Source organism: Peromyscus maniculatus, chromosome 20 (assembly GCF_049852395.1).
Source record: "Peromyscus maniculatus bairdii isolate BWxNUB_F1_BW_parent chromosome 20, HU_Pman_BW_mat_3.1, whole genome shotgun sequence".
NCBI classification, from domain to species: domain Eukaryota; kingdom Metazoa; phylum Chordata; class Mammalia; order Rodentia; family Cricetidae; genus Peromyscus; species Peromyscus maniculatus.
Genome location: NC_134871.1, coordinates 42,157,294 through 42,175,597, shown reverse-complemented (window position 1 = coordinate 42,175,597; position 18,304 = coordinate 42,157,294). Strand labels below are relative to the sequence as shown.

The window sequence follows — 18,304 nt, the reverse complement described above, 5'->3', positions numbered from 1 at the left end:
TTTTCCTCTGTTAGGCGACCTAACTGCATCTTCAAGAGAGGCGTCCATGGATGCTGGGTTTCACTGTGAAGCCCAAGCAGGCTTCGGATTTCTGACCTCTCCCGGGGACCTCTTCCACGAGGGGCGAGTGTCAGCACCCTTCCCCTTAAAGACCTGTGGGAATGGCCCAGCTATACCTAGACAGAAGGCACAGAGCCATGGTCCTTGTAGGGTCCCTTGCCTGCAAATCTGTTGGGCCGCCTTGGCTCCTGGCAGCAACCTCATGAGTGGCGATGACCACCACACTCTCTCCTCATTCAATACCATAGAAGTGTGACTTATTGTCATGTCACTGCCCTAGCCATGAAGGGCTATATTTGTTATCTCTGTCTTTGAGATGTTTGCTCTGGCATGTTCTAGAGCACAGTCCTTTCCCTTCCAACCCGTGAGACATACCTGCTATGGCTGTGTGACCTTTGCTTACCCTCCTGGAGGGTCTCCCTGTTGCTCCGCAGCATGGAGGTAGAGATGGAACACATTGGTCCTCCCTTCAAAGTCCTTCCTGCCCTTTTTGCTCCCCTGTAGACTTAACCCTCCTCTGTGTTCCTCAATGTTTGCTCCTCATGGGTGAACACACGGAGAAGCAAATTTCCCATGGGTCAGCCCTAGGAGCAGAGAGTTAGAAAGCACTCGCAGAAGGGAGGAAGGCCCCAGAATATAAAGCAAGACCAAGCATGAGTTATCTGGCTGAAGTAGACATGGGGTATTCCAATGCAAATCCCTGGAAACAACCCAAATCCTGGTTTGCATTGCATTGCTCGCTATTCAATTGCACGTGCCTTGGGGGGTTGAGTGCGCCATTCACAATGGGCCTACAGCGCCAGAGGGTGGCTACGTCTTCAGACTATAGAAGCATGCTGGGATGTTTCTCCCTGTAGTAGGTGGGTCTGGTGATGGGAACATCACAAGGGAATCGGGTGGTGCTGTGTCAATTTCTCCACAGAGGTAGGGTGGTTTGGGAGATCATGCACATCGACACAAGACCCTGGACCTCTGGGGCTCTGGGAGAGACAAGAACGTGCACTTCTTGTTCCCTCTCCCATCCCCAGAGCAGCATGGTGTGGTGAAAGCTGCTTGGGGCTGGCATTTCACACACCCGGGACCAACCTCCATCATTCACAGGTGGGTGGTGGCTTTACCCCTCCGTGCCTCAGTTTTCACACTCCCACACTGGAGGTTCTGAGCAGTTACCACTGCACAGGGTGCTTGTGAGAACTACATGTGAATGTTTCCTGAGCACCTGCTTTGCTCTCGGGAAAGTATGTGCCCTTGGCCCAGCTCGCCTCCCTTCAGGTCAACTGGACGTTGTGCAGTCATCCAAAGTATAACTCCAGACCCATTCTGGTGCAGCGCTGTACAGATAAAACATCATGTCCTGTTGTACGCCCATGCTCTGCTGCTGGCAGGGGTGTGGGTGTTGGGCAGGAGGGCAGTCAGAGCTCTTCTGTTCAGCAGGTGGCTGACAAGGCTCAGAAAAGCTGCAAGACTGGATCTCCAAGACAAGGTGTCTGCGGATCCCAGAGGGCTGGTACTGAAGTGTGTGGGTGGGAGGGAGTGGAGGCCTCGAACACAGAAAATCATACAAGGGCACAACTTAGAAAAGGGAGGGAGGGGGTGTTACCTTTGAGGAAACCACATGGGTGGGGTTCACCCTGGAGAGGAGGCTTTGCATGGATTCCTAATGGAGGGGAGAAACTTCCAGGAATGTACCTGGTGCCAGGAATGTACCTCCTTTTCCTGCTTTAGTAATGAATGCTAAGATGGGAACCATGTGCTGTTTAAGCCTGTAATTGTCATTATTAACCTTGTAGACATTTGTCTTCAGGCATCATCTTCGTACCAATGGACCCTAGAGGACATGCCCTGGACCAACGGTATAGAGTTCTCTGGCATGAAGGGTGGCCAGCAGGCCCATGCACATGGCAGAAAGTGGCTGCCACCTGCACAGGACAAAGGGCTTCTGCTGGACCCCATCCAGTAACACTGTGTGACCCTTTCAGGTGACCCTTCCTGAGAGGTAGACCTGAGAATGACTTTGAGCATAGAAATGTTCAATCCAGTCATCCCAGCCAAGGATGGTTCTGAAAGGATTGGGAGGGGGTAGAGCCTCATCCTGCAGATGCTGGTATAACTGATCTTCTGAGAACATGGGGCTGGAAATTTTTCTCAAAGGGTACCTTGGTCTTGTCTGAAATTGTGTGGGGACACAAAGGTGGACAGTGGGAGGGGTGGGCTTGATCTTCTTCTCACTGTACCTTCATCATGGTGACAACTGACATGAAGGGCTATGTTGGGAGAGAGCTTATGGTCTGGAGGGAGGTGGGAGAAGAGGAAGGAGCTTGAATTACTCAGTGCATTTCGCTTTATAGTTTCCCATTTGCTCTTGGGTCCTGACCTCTTCGGAGGCTCCAATCCAGTTCTGGGGAGACTTGGTATCCAGAGAGCATGCTCAATTTGGAATGTGAGGGAGGATCTTGTGAACTCCAGGCATAGCTTTGGCTCTGGAAACAGTGTTGGCTTGCCTTTTGCAGCTTGCTGGGCAGTGGGTAGAGGGGACCCTGGGCATCTTCCTAAGAGCCAGCCCTGATGTGCCATCCTTATATAGGGTTGTGTCACAGGGCCTTGGCAACTCATTTCTCACCCTCCTCTGCAGAAGATGGAATGGCCAGGTCAGAAGTGGGTGTCTCTTGGGCACACACTGGTACACAGGAGATGAAACTCATGTCAGTACACCCTAGCTCTTTGCTGGCATTTGGTAGACGAGGTCAGAGGAGAGCTAGGTCAAGTCCTTACAAGCTGGCACAAGATTCCCAAGAATGGGCCAGTTACCCTCTCTCGGGGACTTTATCCTTTGCCAGGCTGAGCTGTATTGTGGACTTGTCACTGAAGAACTGGCCTGCATCAAGCTTATCACCCATCCAGTGGCCTTTCCTTCAGCTCCCTTGAACAATGGCATGGTTGTGGGTGGGACATTCATCAGGCAACCAGGCCCTCATACTCCTAAAGGGTCCTTGCCTTTTTTTGCCTAGAGAGGATGGCACAGTTCCCGATGTGAATTGCAACGGTGGGGACATTTCTGTGCAGTAGTGGCTGATGTTCACTTAGTGGTCCCACTGTCACTCACAGATGAGCTGGAGCAACTTTGCTACATTAAGAGTCACTCTGGAGAGCGCAGTGGGCAAGGCCCTCCCTGGCCCCATGAGGCTGTGAGTTCAGTGGACCACATGCTTCCAAGATGCATGAGCTCTTGCTGCAGGTTTCGGGAGCAGAGAGAGGAGCTAGAGCATGCCTTGACAATTGTTTTCATTTTTTCAAGCTGGAACATTAGAAGTTGGGTAGAAAAATAAAACTCAAATGAAACGGGAAAAATGCGATGAGTGGGAACCCAGTGAAGCAGAACCCACAATTAACAAGATTTCTCTGTAATTTGATGGCTCCTCAGAGAAGACCATATTCCAGAAAAGGGCTAATTATACCATTTGTTTATTCAGGCCACAAATAGCATCTTGACAGCTGGTTTTGGGTTGGGAAGGCCCTTCTGAGGTCATCTTAGCCCATCTTCTGCCTTATCAGAAACCTCCACCAAACAGACACTGTGCTGAGGGTAAAGACCCCCTGAATCCTGCTGGGCAAAATTTGCATCAGAAGTCAGGTTGGTCCCATTGGGAGAAATCTGGGATATTTTGTTATTTTCCCATACATTGATAGAAAGGTTTACAATTATACACAGAAGACAAGGAACAGAGGATGTCAAAGACAATGAACTGAATTTTTACCCCACAGTTGATAAACAGGGGAAGAAGATGCTGTAGCCTATTCCTAGCAGGTTAAGAAAGAATAGAACATTCCCGTCATAGCTGTACTGTCTTAACCTTAGCCCACTGTATATCTGTGTACCTCATGACAGCAAAACAAAACCAGCCCACAAGCAAAAAACAAAACACCTGTCATTTGTGACCCCAGGTATAGACATGAAGCTTGAATTGGTGTCAAATGCATCTCTGTCAAAATAAATGGCATGTACTCACAGGGTTCATGGGGGTGGGGGAGATGGGGGGTGGGAAGGTGGGGGGACATGGGGATGTGGGCCCTCATGTAATCATGTGTGTGTGTGTGTGTGTGTGTGTGTGTGTGTGTGTGTGTGTGTGTGTGTGAGAGAGAGAGAGAGAGAGAGAGAGAGAGAGTATACATGAACATATTCACTAGGTATCTTTGGATCTAATGTTTTTTTGTTTTGTTCTTTTGGGGAGGGGCACATTATTGAGTGCTTTTGTGTGGCGAGGGTCTGAAGGTGAAGCTGCCAAAGGCTGGCTAGAATGCCCCCATGGGAAGGGCAATGAGAACCTTCAGAGTGCCACAGGAAATGAGGTTGAAGTACTCTCTAGCCATTCTCACATTCCAGGAGGGTGACGGAGTGCGTCCTGAGCCCAGGTGCGGACTCTCCCTTTCTGTCCCAGGGTTGGGGGGTGGATTTGCATGACAGGTCCAGCACAGGTACCAGGCCTTTGGCGGAACCCTGCACCTGAAGAGGCAAGACCAGCGATCCCTGCCCAACTACAGAGTCGTCTGCGTTCCTGTGTGTGCCCCGTGTTCATCCTCTCTGGCCGCCCAGCCTTCAGGAGAGAGAGAGAGAGCACCTTCACAAAAGGCCTTAGGACCCTACCCCTCAAGTGAATATCAGATGTATTTGTTATGTAGCTTACCTGAAAAATGAAGGCATACCTGTATTACCAATGTTTACACATCTTAGTGGCCATATAGCTCATGTAAAATATGTACTTTATGCAGGGACTATAGCTTTTCTTTTCTTTTTTCTCTTGTAATAAATGTAGTAAGCAAGCTGTATATATTTCACATGTCTTTGCAGGAAAATCATTTGCTGCTGTAGACTTGTAAATTATTGCACTTTTCTATTTTTTTTTTAATTAAAGTCTCTGGCATGTTTGCACTGTGTTCTAGTCTTTCTCCGTCAAACAGTCGCCTACGGGTGGGCACTCTGAGGGTATGTCATTCATGCTTCCATTTCCCTCATTGCGCAAAGACTCCTATGTTCACATTTTGGGGTCCAGGCAGTCTTTTTCCTCCACTCCATGGTAGCCACCTGGGCTGCTAAGCACCCAGCTCTTGGGCCTTACAGGTACTCGGGGATTGCGGGGGGGGGGGGGGGGGGGCAGGGGCTGCGAACCCAGCCAGCTCACCTCTGTCTTCATTCCTTTCACTCATACCTAAGGACTCCAGCTGACACCACCCATCCACGGCCTTTGTCACATTCCCACCTGGTTTCCAATCAGCACTTCAACCCTCATTTGCACACAGATGAATTCTTCCCCTACACAAGCGGTCATCTCCTGTGGGTGAACTTGAGGACTCATGACTTACCTTTCCCATTCCAAATCTGAGCCCCCAGAATAGTCTGTTGGTTCTTCTTTCATCAGATCTCTACCCCCTAGCCCCGTACCTGTCCACCACCAACTACCTCCGTCTCCCATGGTGACAGAAGCAGCAGAAATCCTTGTACCCCATGCCGCACTGTAGCACCTGCTACCACCCATTCACCATGTCCAAACAAGGGGCTGAGGATTAAAGCAGAAATAAGACAGCAGGTCATTCATCTCAGTAGAATGCCCTTTATTGAAGGAGGGAGGAGGCCTTAAATACAGGCTTACAGCACAGTGGGAGAACTCTGGAGGGTAGAAGTTCGCTACAGATGTTTTATGTTCTTGCATGTTAGCTGTTTATACCAAATGCAGAATACACAAACAAGGAACTTCCCATAAGCTGTTTTAGGAGGAAGGAAACCAGCAGGGAATCAGCATAGGGAGGACATCTGATCAAGGTCAGCAAGCAAGGCAACAGCTACCCAAGGAACGGGGGTCAGGGCCCCACACCCGACCATACTGCTTCTAGGGTGGCATGTATATTCTTGAGACGGCACGGCCAAGGCTATGGAGGTTTATAGTTTCACCAGGATTCCAAGGTATGTTTGTGATGGTCCGAGACCAGCCAGAGAACCTCATCCAGCAGACAACATTCCCAGATATACCCACCACTCACTTTGGGGGGTGGTTCCTCAAGATGGGAGAGCAGTTTTATATACGATGGGATGAGAGATTAAGGTGACAAGTTGGCTCTGGAATTCACAGCAGCATGCCACTGTACGAAGACCATGTGGCAACCTAGCTTTTGGTCTCCCTCTGTACAAATGGGAATTCCATAATCAAAAAAATAAATAAATAAAAATAAAATAAAAAAAATAAAAATGAGGGGAGGTTTTAGCAAGATGTTGAAGTAACTACAATCACAAAGATAATTACATCAAATAAAAACCTAAATACTCAGAGATACAATGGTTTGTAGGCAGGAAGCTGAGGTGAAGTACCCCAGTGAGGAGCTCTTGCTGAGTAATTAACCTCATGGCCATAGGCCGCCATTATGGGGGGCCTTGAAGGAAGAGCTAGACCCATCGGCTCCCTTCAGTTTCTGGACAGTTAGGAGTGATAGGCGTCATGGATATCATGGCATCTTTCCATTTTCTTCAGCTGGGGAAGGGTGAGAACTCAGCTCCCTACAAGCTTCAATGTCAGAGCACACTGTCTTATCAGCTCTGTCCTGGGAAAAAGACTATAGGGCATGGCCTGATTTCACAGAGAGAGAGAGAGACAGACTGACAGACAGACAGACAGACAGAGACACAGAGACAGAGAGAGAGACAGAAAGAGACAGATACAGAGAAAGACAGACAGAGACAGAGAGACAGAGTAAGTAATCACACAAGTAGGTCTCCTCAACAATCATAGGGACAAGGACCTTGTGCCAGGTTGTGGGGTAGGTGCTTTCCATGCGAGAATGTGGCTCTCTGACAGTGCTTTCCATGGACTAGCCTGTAAGCTGCACATCTCAGCCCCACCACAGTGAAAGATGAACATGTAACCAAAAGGCCACACATACCATTCACTATGTTCCAGGTCCCCTTCCGCCGCACTACAGGATTTCTCAGAGTTCACTATCCAAAAGAAACTGAGCTTCCTAAGCTCAACACTTTGGACATATTTAATCAATGGATACATTCTCCCCAGATCAGTTGGCATTGATCAAACCCCAAATCTACTAGGGAGGGGCAGGGAGCAGCACTTCCTGGTCCCCTCAGTGGGGAGTCACATGATTCATTCTGGCCAATGAGCCTTGAGTGAAGTGACTTGGCTATGTCCTGGATGGAGTATTAAGTAGCAGCACAAAACCTTCCAGAACTTTCCTTTGTTATATAGACAAGAAGGTTTTAAGCTGGAGGCTGCTGAGCCTAGGTCCTGACCTTGCCACTGAAGGAGACACTCAGCAAAAGAACATGATGTCTTCAAACCACTCTGCCTTTGGGGGTCTTGGAGGGTCACAAGTAATCCATATTTGATCCTGAGCACATGGGCTGCTCAGGAGGTCAGTACAACATCTGATTTTTACAACATCTCTAGATGAAGCAGGGGTCTTCACAGAGATGTCCCCCACATAATGAATTCCTAGATCTGGTTATTTAGCATCATTGAGCACCGCCCTGGAGTGACCCACCCTATTTTAGGCTTCTCCTTTAGTACAGTCTTTGACATGCACACCCCTCTTCATTTAAAATGGGATTGACACTTACTTCCAAGTCTCCACACCCTCCCAACAACAGGAACACATACAAATGTCAAAGTTATCATGTGTAGAAACCGCTTTACCCCCTGACTCATCTTCCTAGACTTTAGTTTTCTTTGTAAAGGACCTTTGCTCTTCTAGTTATCAAGAATTCAGCTAGGAACATTCTGGAATATGTCTCTGGATTACAAAGCCATGAGGTCACCCCGTCACTAGGAGAAGACAACATCCATGTTACTGGTTGTTCCCCCAGAGTTCAGCTCACATTGTGTAGGATTCATTTCCTGTAGCTGCTCATTTTCACATTACCACATCACGGCATCTCCACCCCCTGAAGCCCAAGGACACAGCTACTCATTCTGGATGTCCTTCCAGATAGGCAGAATCTTGGGGACAGGAAAGTAGGAAGTGTTACATAATCTAAACTTGATCATCACCAAGTGATTCAGTAGTCCAGGAGCCAAGCCTACAGGTGGCCAATTGACACAAACCAGATTCACAGCCCAAGCCTCTTACATTAAGCCAGGGCTGCCCACAAAGGGGGGCCCCATGCCCATGTTTGTCTGATCTTTCTCTTTAGACTCCTGTAATTAATAATCATTGGATCTCATTTCCAAATTCCTAGGGAGAACCTGACTGGCCAGACTTAGTTTGGGCTTGTAAATATGTGACTAGTGCCCAGGCTGGCCCATAACATAACGAAATTTCTGCATAGGCATGACAGACTGTGCTTGCTAAGCATGGGGTCTGGTTCGTAGATGGCACCTGTGGAAGACAAAGGCATTTTTTTTTTTCAGAGACATAGCCTTGGCCATAGAAACATAACTTGGTGAATGTCTATTCTATTTCAAACGCTTGGCACTGCCTTGGTCCAGCTCATCTATGCAGAGGACAACAGGTCTGGATACATGCAGCAGCCCTTGGTTTACAGTGTAGATCAGTTGAAAAATACCTTATGGGGGCCATTCAGAGCAGAGTCAAATGTGTGACCCTGGTGCTGACCCAATGCTGAACCCCCAAAACGTCCAGAATATTAACTAATACAAAGCATATTAGATTCTATGGGTATGCTCAGCTCGTGCCCTGTCCTTTTTACGGAGGATCATGCATTTATTGAGTATCTACTAAGGTAGGCTCATTCTATGTTATGTTTTAAAAATTCAACTTGAGAAAATGTTATTAAAAGTCTATGGTTTGCTGGACACCTAAAAGAATACAGAAGCCAGATTCTGCACTAATGATAGAACTCAGTACCATATTTACTGATGTGCACCCCGCTGCCTGGGCTTGAGTGAGAAGGGAATGGTATAAATTTGCTGCCGAGAGCAGGTGTGTTCTTCAGTTGCATTGGCTAACACATTAAAGATAACTCCCCGAGTGTGCATCAGTGTCACATTAAGGAATGGAAACACAGTAACTTCCTGCTGGATTCATTTGACCAAAAGGGAGCCCAAATTTGAACACTCCACTTACAACAGTCTGTCGTTTATGGTTGCAGCCCTGTCTGCAGCCAAGTGAATAAAATTGCCCGTAATTCTGCCGTTAGGAAAAGAATCCCCACGGAGCTTTGGTGCATAATTCTGTAATGTGTTTATAAAGTGCCCTCTCTCTGAACACACAGAAGTGACACTTTGATCTGGTGCACACCTGACTAAGGGGGAAATCCACAAGCCAGCCAACAAAGGAGACAGATCTGACTAAAATATTCACAACCTTGAGCAGAAACAAATAGTATACAGTTAAAAGTGAAGTAAAAATAAGTGTAGGTCAAAGGACAAACACATCCTTAGGCTACAGATATAATGGATCAGACACTTACAGGATGTCGGCAGAAGGTGGAAGTTAGCTTCTTCACTGCCAGATGGGGGGCTTTTCTGCCCCACCGAAAGGTCCCAGTCATTAAAATTTGACCCTTTTTGCTAATTTTAAAAGTAAAAAGGAATGTGAATACCATGTTTTATACTCATTTTATGTGTTTACATTTAAATATTTGGTTTACTTGTAGCTCATTTTTTTTTGTAGGTACTGTCACTCATTAGGCCCCCTGCCCCCCAAATGAGCAGCCAGCTTTATCCAGGCAGCATCCATAGGTAACACTATTCTTCTCCTATACAGAAGATGGATGTGCGGACAGACTTCAGATGGGTTTGAGGACAGACAGGGGGCTGGCTCACACCTCCGCACACCCACATTGTTCTCAGCTGCCCACTGCTGACAGACTTTCTAAGTCATTCCATGAAATCAGAATCCAGTTCACAAGGGAACACCCAAGACTCTCCCCCCAAGTTTTCCTCTGAAGCAGTCTCTCTGACCACCTCCCACTGCCAGCTTGCCATCGCTGGGACAGAGTCTCCGAGAAAGTCAGGTGTAAGGGGGGAAAGTCAGTTCTGACCCCTGGGTTCAGAGGGTCCAGCCCACGGCCACTGGCTTCCCTGTGTCTGGATGGCGGTGAGGTAGAATGGTATGGTAGGAACGTGTGGTGGGGCATCTGCTCCTCTCATGGTGGCCAAGAAGCATGAAAGAGAAAGAAGGGATCAAGGGCCCCTCCAAGGCACACATCCAGTGACTTGTCTCTTCTGAGTACATGCACCCGCTAAAGTTTCCACCATCTTCCAGCAACACTGGGGATTGTATCTCTAATACATCAACACTTGAGGATTAGAAGCAAAAGGATTAGGAGTTTGGGGTCATCCTTGACTACACAATGAGTTTGGGGATAACCGGGGCTATGTAAGATCATGTCTCAGTAATAATCCAACCAAGCACAACACAGATTTATGTTTTCCATAGACATAGGAATGTTAAGCCTTTGATCAACAGACCTTTATTGGTTTAAGAAGAACATATTCCAAGTAGAATAAAAATATACAACTTAATTTTACCTAATACTGATAAATCAGAATATAAAGTTTATTCTTATTAAGACAAAATTTGAGTTTGAATGGGAAGTATTTACAGAAACATGAATCTATTTGAATTAACTTTTAAAACATTTGGAATACTTTGGAATATAACACTGAAAAAAGTGACTGTTTTAGGTGTAAAGTGTCTAATTAGTGTTTTAGTGTAATCATAGAGTAGTATAAAATGGCCACAATTTAACTTTGTAACATTTTGTCACCTTAAGGAAATGCCACAGCCACCTGCAACAGCCCTGGGCAACTCCTAATCTCCTTTCTGATTCCATTGACCTTTCTCTTGTGGACATTTCATATCAACAGACTTGTACCATATATATATATGTCTGATTCCAACTCCCCTCCCCCTTTTAAAGATTTTATATGTATGGATATTTTGCTTGCATGCATATCTATGCACTGTAGATGTAACCAACCGTCTTATTAAATAAGAAACACAGAAACAATGTAAAAGAGAGAGCCGAGAAGTCAGAGCTCAGAGCTAAAATCTCACCCTTCCTCCTGCTGTCCCAGCTTCGCGAAAAGAGACCTACTTCCTGTCGGTTCGTTTTTTTATAGTATGTTGTTCTGCCTTCTCATTGGTTGTAAACCCAAACACATGACTGCCTCGTCACTGTCTGAATGTACAGCCCCCTAGGTCTTAAAGGCATATGTCTCCAATGCTGACTGTATCCCTGAACACACAGAGATCTTATGGGATTAAAGGCGTGTGCCACCACCGCCACACTCTTGCTATGGCTCTAGTAGCTCTGACCCTGAACACACAGATATCTATGGGATTAAAGGCGTGTGCCACCACCGCCACACTCTTGCTATGGCTCTAATAGCTCTGACCCCCAGACAACTTTATTTATTAACATACAATCAAAAAAAAATTTCAGTACAATTAGATTATCACCACATTTCCCCTTTTCTATTTTAATAAAAAGAAAAAAAAGCAAAAGGTTATAACTAACAAAAGAAAAACTATATACAAAAGTACAATAACTATATACAATATATACAAGTAATAAATACCTAAACAGGTATTTGACAAATCAGAGAAAATAATTCCATTATCTATCCTATTTTGGTAAATCCAAGATGTATCTAATGCACTTTCTATCCTAATTAATTTTCAACTATAACTAACTAATCTTCAACCATAACTAACTAATCTTCAACTCCCTCAGAGACCCAAGAAGGGAATAATTAGCTAACAAAAATAAAAAACAGGAAGTGCATGCAAGCAACTTCCAAAAAATTTTGTGAGTTGACAGAAACAGCCAGCTGCCTGGGCAGTCACCTGAGGTTTCTCCGCAGTGTTGGGGCATCATCTTCAGCCTATAGGCTTAGTGTATCTGACAGACTCATTTGTGAAGTAGGATGTACACAAGGTCAACAGTTCAACCTCACATTGGGTGAGAGCAGTCCACATACCAGAAACACCTGAATTCCACTAGTGTCCTGTCATGATTCAAGATTTTAAATTCTGGAAATTGTTGACAGTTTTTAAATTCAGCTGTCCATTCTTCTTGGCTGTGTATATATGGCTTCATCTCAGCATCCCCTTCTTCTCTACATCCCTCTATTAAATGCCAGTCTACTTTTGAGAGGCATGAGCTTTCAGCTGCTGTTCCATTGTACAACAGAATCCATCGGCCCTCTGCCTGTTAACCTGCCTTCGAAGAAAAGGGCACTGTACCTTTTCCGGATGCGAAGGCCACTTCAGAGATGGGGCCATATTGTCCTGGCCTCAGAAGATGCCTTTTGATAAAGCCATAACCACACTTGTTTTGGCAAGAATCAGTAGTCCCTTGTTTCGTGATCTGTCTGTCCATTTTGTCCTGTTGATTCGAGGATACTTTGTTGTCCAGTGGCTAACTTTTGCCAGAATGAAAGTTGACTCCATATGCAGTTTCTTCAATGCCCATATTTTCTCTAAAGTAGATTGGTACTGCCAGGAGCCGACATGTCTCAAAAAAGAAAAATTTTCTAAGTTATTAAAACATTTTAAATGCCATATTCTGTAGATCTCTGAAGGGTTTGAAGATGACCTGTCTAAAACATCTCTGCTCAATTTTTAAAACATATCTAATATGACTACAAGTTCTATGATAATGTCTAACTACTAGCTTTCATTTCTTTATATCCTAATAGTTGATAATAATAACATTCAAGGATCAGAAATTTGCATTACATTGTTAAATGGATGGAATAAATACAATTAGAAATATACATATAGCATTTTCTAACAATATCAGTTTCAAATTTGTATACAATATAAAACAATTCAATCCAATGTAAAGTATTTAAAACTAGTAATTGTCTTTTTCTTTTCTTTCTTTTTTTTTTTAAACAAGAACCTTAAATCTAATCTCCTTTGCTTAGCCTTTTTCCTAACCCTTGACAATAACTTGTAACCAACCCCCCTAAATACTGAAAATTATCCCAGACCCAAAACCCATTAAAAAGACCAAAAAACCACCCGCCCCACACCACCTCTTTGGGAATGTGGGCGTCGTATTCTTAAAATTGCTTCCTGCTGGGTATGGGCGAAGTTTTCTTTATCCTGAAAGAAAAATTTTAGGTTAATTGTCAAATTCTAGGAGAGGTAACTATATCCTTCATTATCCAGTCTGTGTATAATGCCAAAGTTCAGGGTTTATCTCAAGTCCTTATTCAAGTAGTCTTTGAGACTGGATCATCTCAGCTAGTCATCTCAAATTTGCTCTGAGCACCTTGTAGTTCAAAGCTGATCTATGGATGATGTTTGTCAGCTTAATGATATTATTATTGTCCACGTGGAATTGTTGTTGTTGTGGGGCCCCATCTTCTTTCTGGAGACTTCAGTTGATGTTAGGCCTGGCCATGATTTCCTGCAGAAAACTGATAAGAGACTCGAACACAAAAACATATATATGCAGCTAGCCTTTTTTCTAGAATTAGTTAGTACTCTATGTGACCATTCATATCTTAACAAAGTTTAAAATATATATATATATATTAATCTTGTAAATTTTGATATAAAATTTATACTTTGAGAAAAGTTTAAAGAATCAGAATAGAATCAAAGAGTTGAGATTAGTAATAGAATCGTCCCTTAATTAATTTTGCTTTTGTCCTGTACCATAGCAGAAGATGGCTCTTATTCTGGCATGATACAGGGAGTTTGCATTTACCTTTTAACAACATGCTTGATTTTAAAGAAGGAGAGAGCCATTCTCCAACTCCAAAGTCAGCTTTAAATTTTAATTGAACTGGGACTGTTAGAAGACCAATAGTGTTAAATCTTTAGAGAAAAGCAGAAACAAACATTTAGGAAGACATAATTTTTTTTTTTTTAGATAATATATACCCATACACCGTTTCATTCTGTTTCTTGGGATAGATGATTTGTCCCTTTTCTTCAGTTGTCTCATTTGTCCAGTGTTCTTCAGATTCCTTAACCTTCATTCTCCTACAAGACAAAAACAAAAACCTTTCCCCAAGACTAATTTTGGGGATGTTTCCTTTTGACAAGTTATTATCTGATTAAATGAAAAGGCATGTGTTATTGATACAAGTTAGTTTAAATTGGATGTTCATGCTGGTTGATGAACTATCACCTCCTCAATTAAGAGGTCTGTCTTGTTCAAATAGAACCTTTATCAATTTTGATGGTACCCACAGCTTATCTTCTCCTGTAGAAACAAAAGCAAAACCACGTCCCCAATGTAATACATACCCTGGTTTCCATTCTGAGGTCAGCACATCCTTAAAGTATATAGGCTGATTTAATTCTGTAGTTTTTTCTATTATCCAATGTCTCTATGCAGCTGTTGTTCCTTTCTCATTGGCATTCAGAAAATTCAAAGTTAGAAGAGCATTATGCAGTCTATTTCTGGGGGTTTTTGTTACCCATTTCTGTTTATTTAGCATATCCTTTAGAGTTCTGTTTGATCTTTCTATAACTGCTTGACCTGTAGGATTACGTGGTATGCCTGTAATATGCTTTATATTGTAATAAGCAAAAAACTGTTTCATTTTAACAGAGACATATGATGGAGCATTGTCAGTTTTGATTTGTGCAGGTATACCCATGATGGCCATAACTTCTAGCAAATGAGTGATTACAGAATCAGCTTTTTCAGAACTCAAAGCAGTTGCCCATTGAAATCCTGAATAAGTATCGATAGTGTGGTGTACATATTTCAATTTTCCAAATTCTGCAAAGTGAAACACGTCCATCTGCCAGATCTCATTTCTCTGAGTACCCTTTGGGTTACATCCTGCTGGTAATGGCGTCTGATTGTAGAAGGAACAAGTAGGACATTTCTTTACTATTTCTTTGGCTTGTTGCCAGGTTATGGAAAAATCCTTTTTTAAACCTTTACTATTGACGTGATGTTTTTTATGAAATTCTGAGGCCTCCAGCACATTTCCTATCAATAATTTATCAATCTCATCATTGCCTTGTGCTAGAGGGCCTGGCAGACCAGTATGGGATCGAATGTGAGTTATATATAAAGGATGATTCCTTTTCCTGATTGTATCTTGTAATTGAATAAATAGTGAAGTTAATTCTGAAGCATCAGGGATAAATTCTGCAGTCTCAATATGTAACACCACTCTTTCAGCATACTGAGAGTCAGTTACTATGTTGAGAGGTTCTGAAAAATCCATCAATACCAACAGAATAGCATACAATTCTGATTTTTGAACTGAATTATACGGACTTTGAACCACTTTACTTAAATTTTCTGATTTGTAACCTGCCTTTCCTTCTTTGTTGGCATCTGTATAAAATGTACGAACTCCAGATATGGGTTTTTGCCGTACAATTCGAGGCAAGATCCAATCAGCTCTCTTTATAAGATCAATTCTATTGCTTTTGGGATATTTGCTGTTAATTTCTCCCAAAAAATTACTGCAAGCTCTTTGCCAAGGTTCACTTTCTGTCCATAATTTTTCAATGTCCTCCTTAGTTAATGGTACGACAATTTCTGCTGGGTCTATGCCTGCTAATTGACGAAGTCTCAGTTTTCCTTTGTAAATCAAGTCAGAGATTTTTTCCACATAAGTTTTTAATTTTTTATTTGGTTTATTTGGTAAAAATATTCATTCCAATATAATATCTTTCCTCTGCATTAATATTCCAGTAGGAGAACGCCTAGAAGGTAAAATAACCAAAATGCAATCCAGCTTTGGATCAATACGATTCATGTGTCCTTCATGTACTTTCTTTTCTACCAAGGCTAATTCTTTCTCAGCTTCAGGTGATAATTCTCTTGGACTATTTAAGTCCTTGTCACCTTCTAAGGTTTTGAACAAATTAGTCAGTTCATCATTTTTTACCCCAACAATAGTTCGTAGATGAGAAATATCTCCAAATAATCTTTGAAAGTCATTAAGAGTCTGTAGTCTATCTCTCCGAATTTGCACCTTTTGGGGTCTAATTTTTTGTAGCTCTATTTTATATCCTAAATAATTAATAGAATCTCCTCTTTGTATCTTTTCAGGAGCAATTTGTAATCCCCAGCAAGGCAAAATTTTCTTTACTTCTTCAAACATTATTTCTAAAGTATCTGCATTTGAGTCAGCTAGTAAAATATCATCCATATAATGATAAATTATAGATTTAGGAAATTTTTTATGTATCACTTCCAATGGCTGTTGTACAAAATATTGGCACAGAGTTGGGCTATTCAACATTCCCTGTGGGAGGACCCTCCATTGAAATCTTTTAACCGGTTGAGAATTATTATAAGTAGGCACTGTAAAAGCAAATCTTTCTTTGTCTTTTTCTTGTAAGGGTATTGAAAAGAAACAGTCTTTTAAATCAATAACTATGAGAGGCCATCCTTTTGGTAACAGAGTAGGCAAAGGCATCCCAGATTGTAGAGAGCCCATTGGCTGAATTACTTTGTTAATTGCTCTAAGGTCTGTTACCACTCTCCATTTACCAGATTTCTTTTTAATAACAAATACAGGAGAATTCCAAGGGCTGGTTGATTCTTCAATATGCTGAGCATTTAACTGTTCTTCTACCAGCTCTTCTAAAGCCTGGAGTTTCTCTGTTGTTAAAGGCCATTGCTGGACCCATACAGGCTTGTCTGTTAACCATTTTAAAGGTAGAGCTGTTGGTGTCTTTGGAAGATCATCAGTTATTGTGCCCTGTTCTTGTATAATATGGATGGCTGGTGACCACTTCCATATCTTCTAATATTTCTCTCAGTAACATGTGCTAGTTTATGATTTGTTTCTGAGATTGGAGGGATGTTAATCTGAGTATTCCATTGTTGCAACAAGTCTCGACCCCACAGGTTCATAGTTATGTTAGCCACATATGGTTTTAATTTTCCTCTCTGTCCTTCTGGACCTATACATTCGAGCCATCTTGCACTCTGTTTCACCTGAGATAATGTCCCAATTCCTAACAGTTGAACGTTTACCTCCTGAAGAGGCCAAGTTGGATGCCAAAATTCTGGTGCAATTATGGTAACGTCCGCACCTGTGTCTACCAGACCAGACAACAAAACACCATTTATTTTTATTGTTAATTTTGGTCTTTGTTCATTAATAGAAGTTTGCCAAAAAATTTTCTTTATGTTTTCTCCTGAATTTTCTATTCTCTCTGTTTCATCATCCTGACCAGCATGATTTATTCCAATAGGCATTTGGTTATTTAATCGCTCTCCAGAGCAGGCATTTCCTCTATGGCTGCAGGAAAGGTTTGAACTGGATTTGCACTGGGGGCCTGCCTGAGGCCCCTCTGGGAGTTTCCCGAAGACTGAGGCAAAGGATTACCCTGTCTGTCCTTTGTTGATCTACATTCGTTGGTCCAGTGTTTTCCCTTACCACACCTTCTGCATACTCCAGAAGGAAGGGGCATTCTGTTGCCATTGTTCCTTGAAGAAACATTGTTTCTGAGAATGACCTGTCTACAGTCCCTTTTCAAATGTCCTTGCTTTCCACATCCAAAACATCTAACACTCCTCAAACCTTTTGAAATTACTTCTCCTACCCATGTATCATCATGCTCATCAGCTTCAACATTAATTGTTTCTCTAATCCAATCTTCCATAGGTGCAGATCTTGCCCTTAATGGCCTGATTATTCTTTTGCATGCTGCATTCGCATTCTCAAAGGCCAAAGATTCAATTATTGCCTTACTAGCTTCTGAATCCGAGACCATTCTCTTTACTGCTGAAGCCAGTCTTTGTAAAAAATCTGTAAAAGACTCTTTTGGGCCTTGCATCACCTTTGTAAATGACTCAGATTTTTTTCCTGGTTCCTCAACTCTGTCCCATGCATTCAAGGCTGCCGTTCGACATAAAATTAGGGTTTGGACATCATATAAACATTGTGTTTGTGCTGAAGCATATTGGCCTTCGCCCATAAGCTGATCCTGGCAAACTTGTATTCCTTTATCCCTCCATTGTTTTTCTATGTTTTTAGCCTCCTCCTTAAACCAAGTCAGAAATTGAAGTCTCTGGCTGGGTTCCAGAACACCTTGTGCAAGGTCCCGCCAGTCCTGTGGTACTATCCTATTATATGTTGACCAAGTGTTTAACATTTGCTTTACATATGGGGAATGCATGCCATAAGATACTATTGCCTCCTTAAACCTTTTTAAATCCAACATTTCAATTGGAGCCCAAGTATTTTGTGTAGCCATTTGATCAGGCATCTGCTGTACGGTTACAGGATAAATTAAGGGTGACTGTGTGAAAACAGGCTTTCTTTCTGCAACCTTA

At 43.0% G+C, this 18,304-nt stretch overlaps 1 protein-coding gene across 1 annotated transcript in view; it reads left to right on the top strand.

The window, feature by feature from the left end:
- Kcnk9 (potassium two pore domain channel subfamily K member 9) overlaps nt 1-4,978 on the top strand; it is a 42,656-nt gene extending 37,678 nt beyond the window's left edge. Inside the window, exon 3 of the mRNA XM_006989196.4 lies at nt 15-4,978. The gene's annotated coding sequence lies outside the window, so the exon portion shown is untranslated. The remainder of the gene's footprint in view (nt 1-14) is intronic.
- The last annotated feature ends 13,326 nt before the right edge of the window (nt 4,979-18,304 follow it).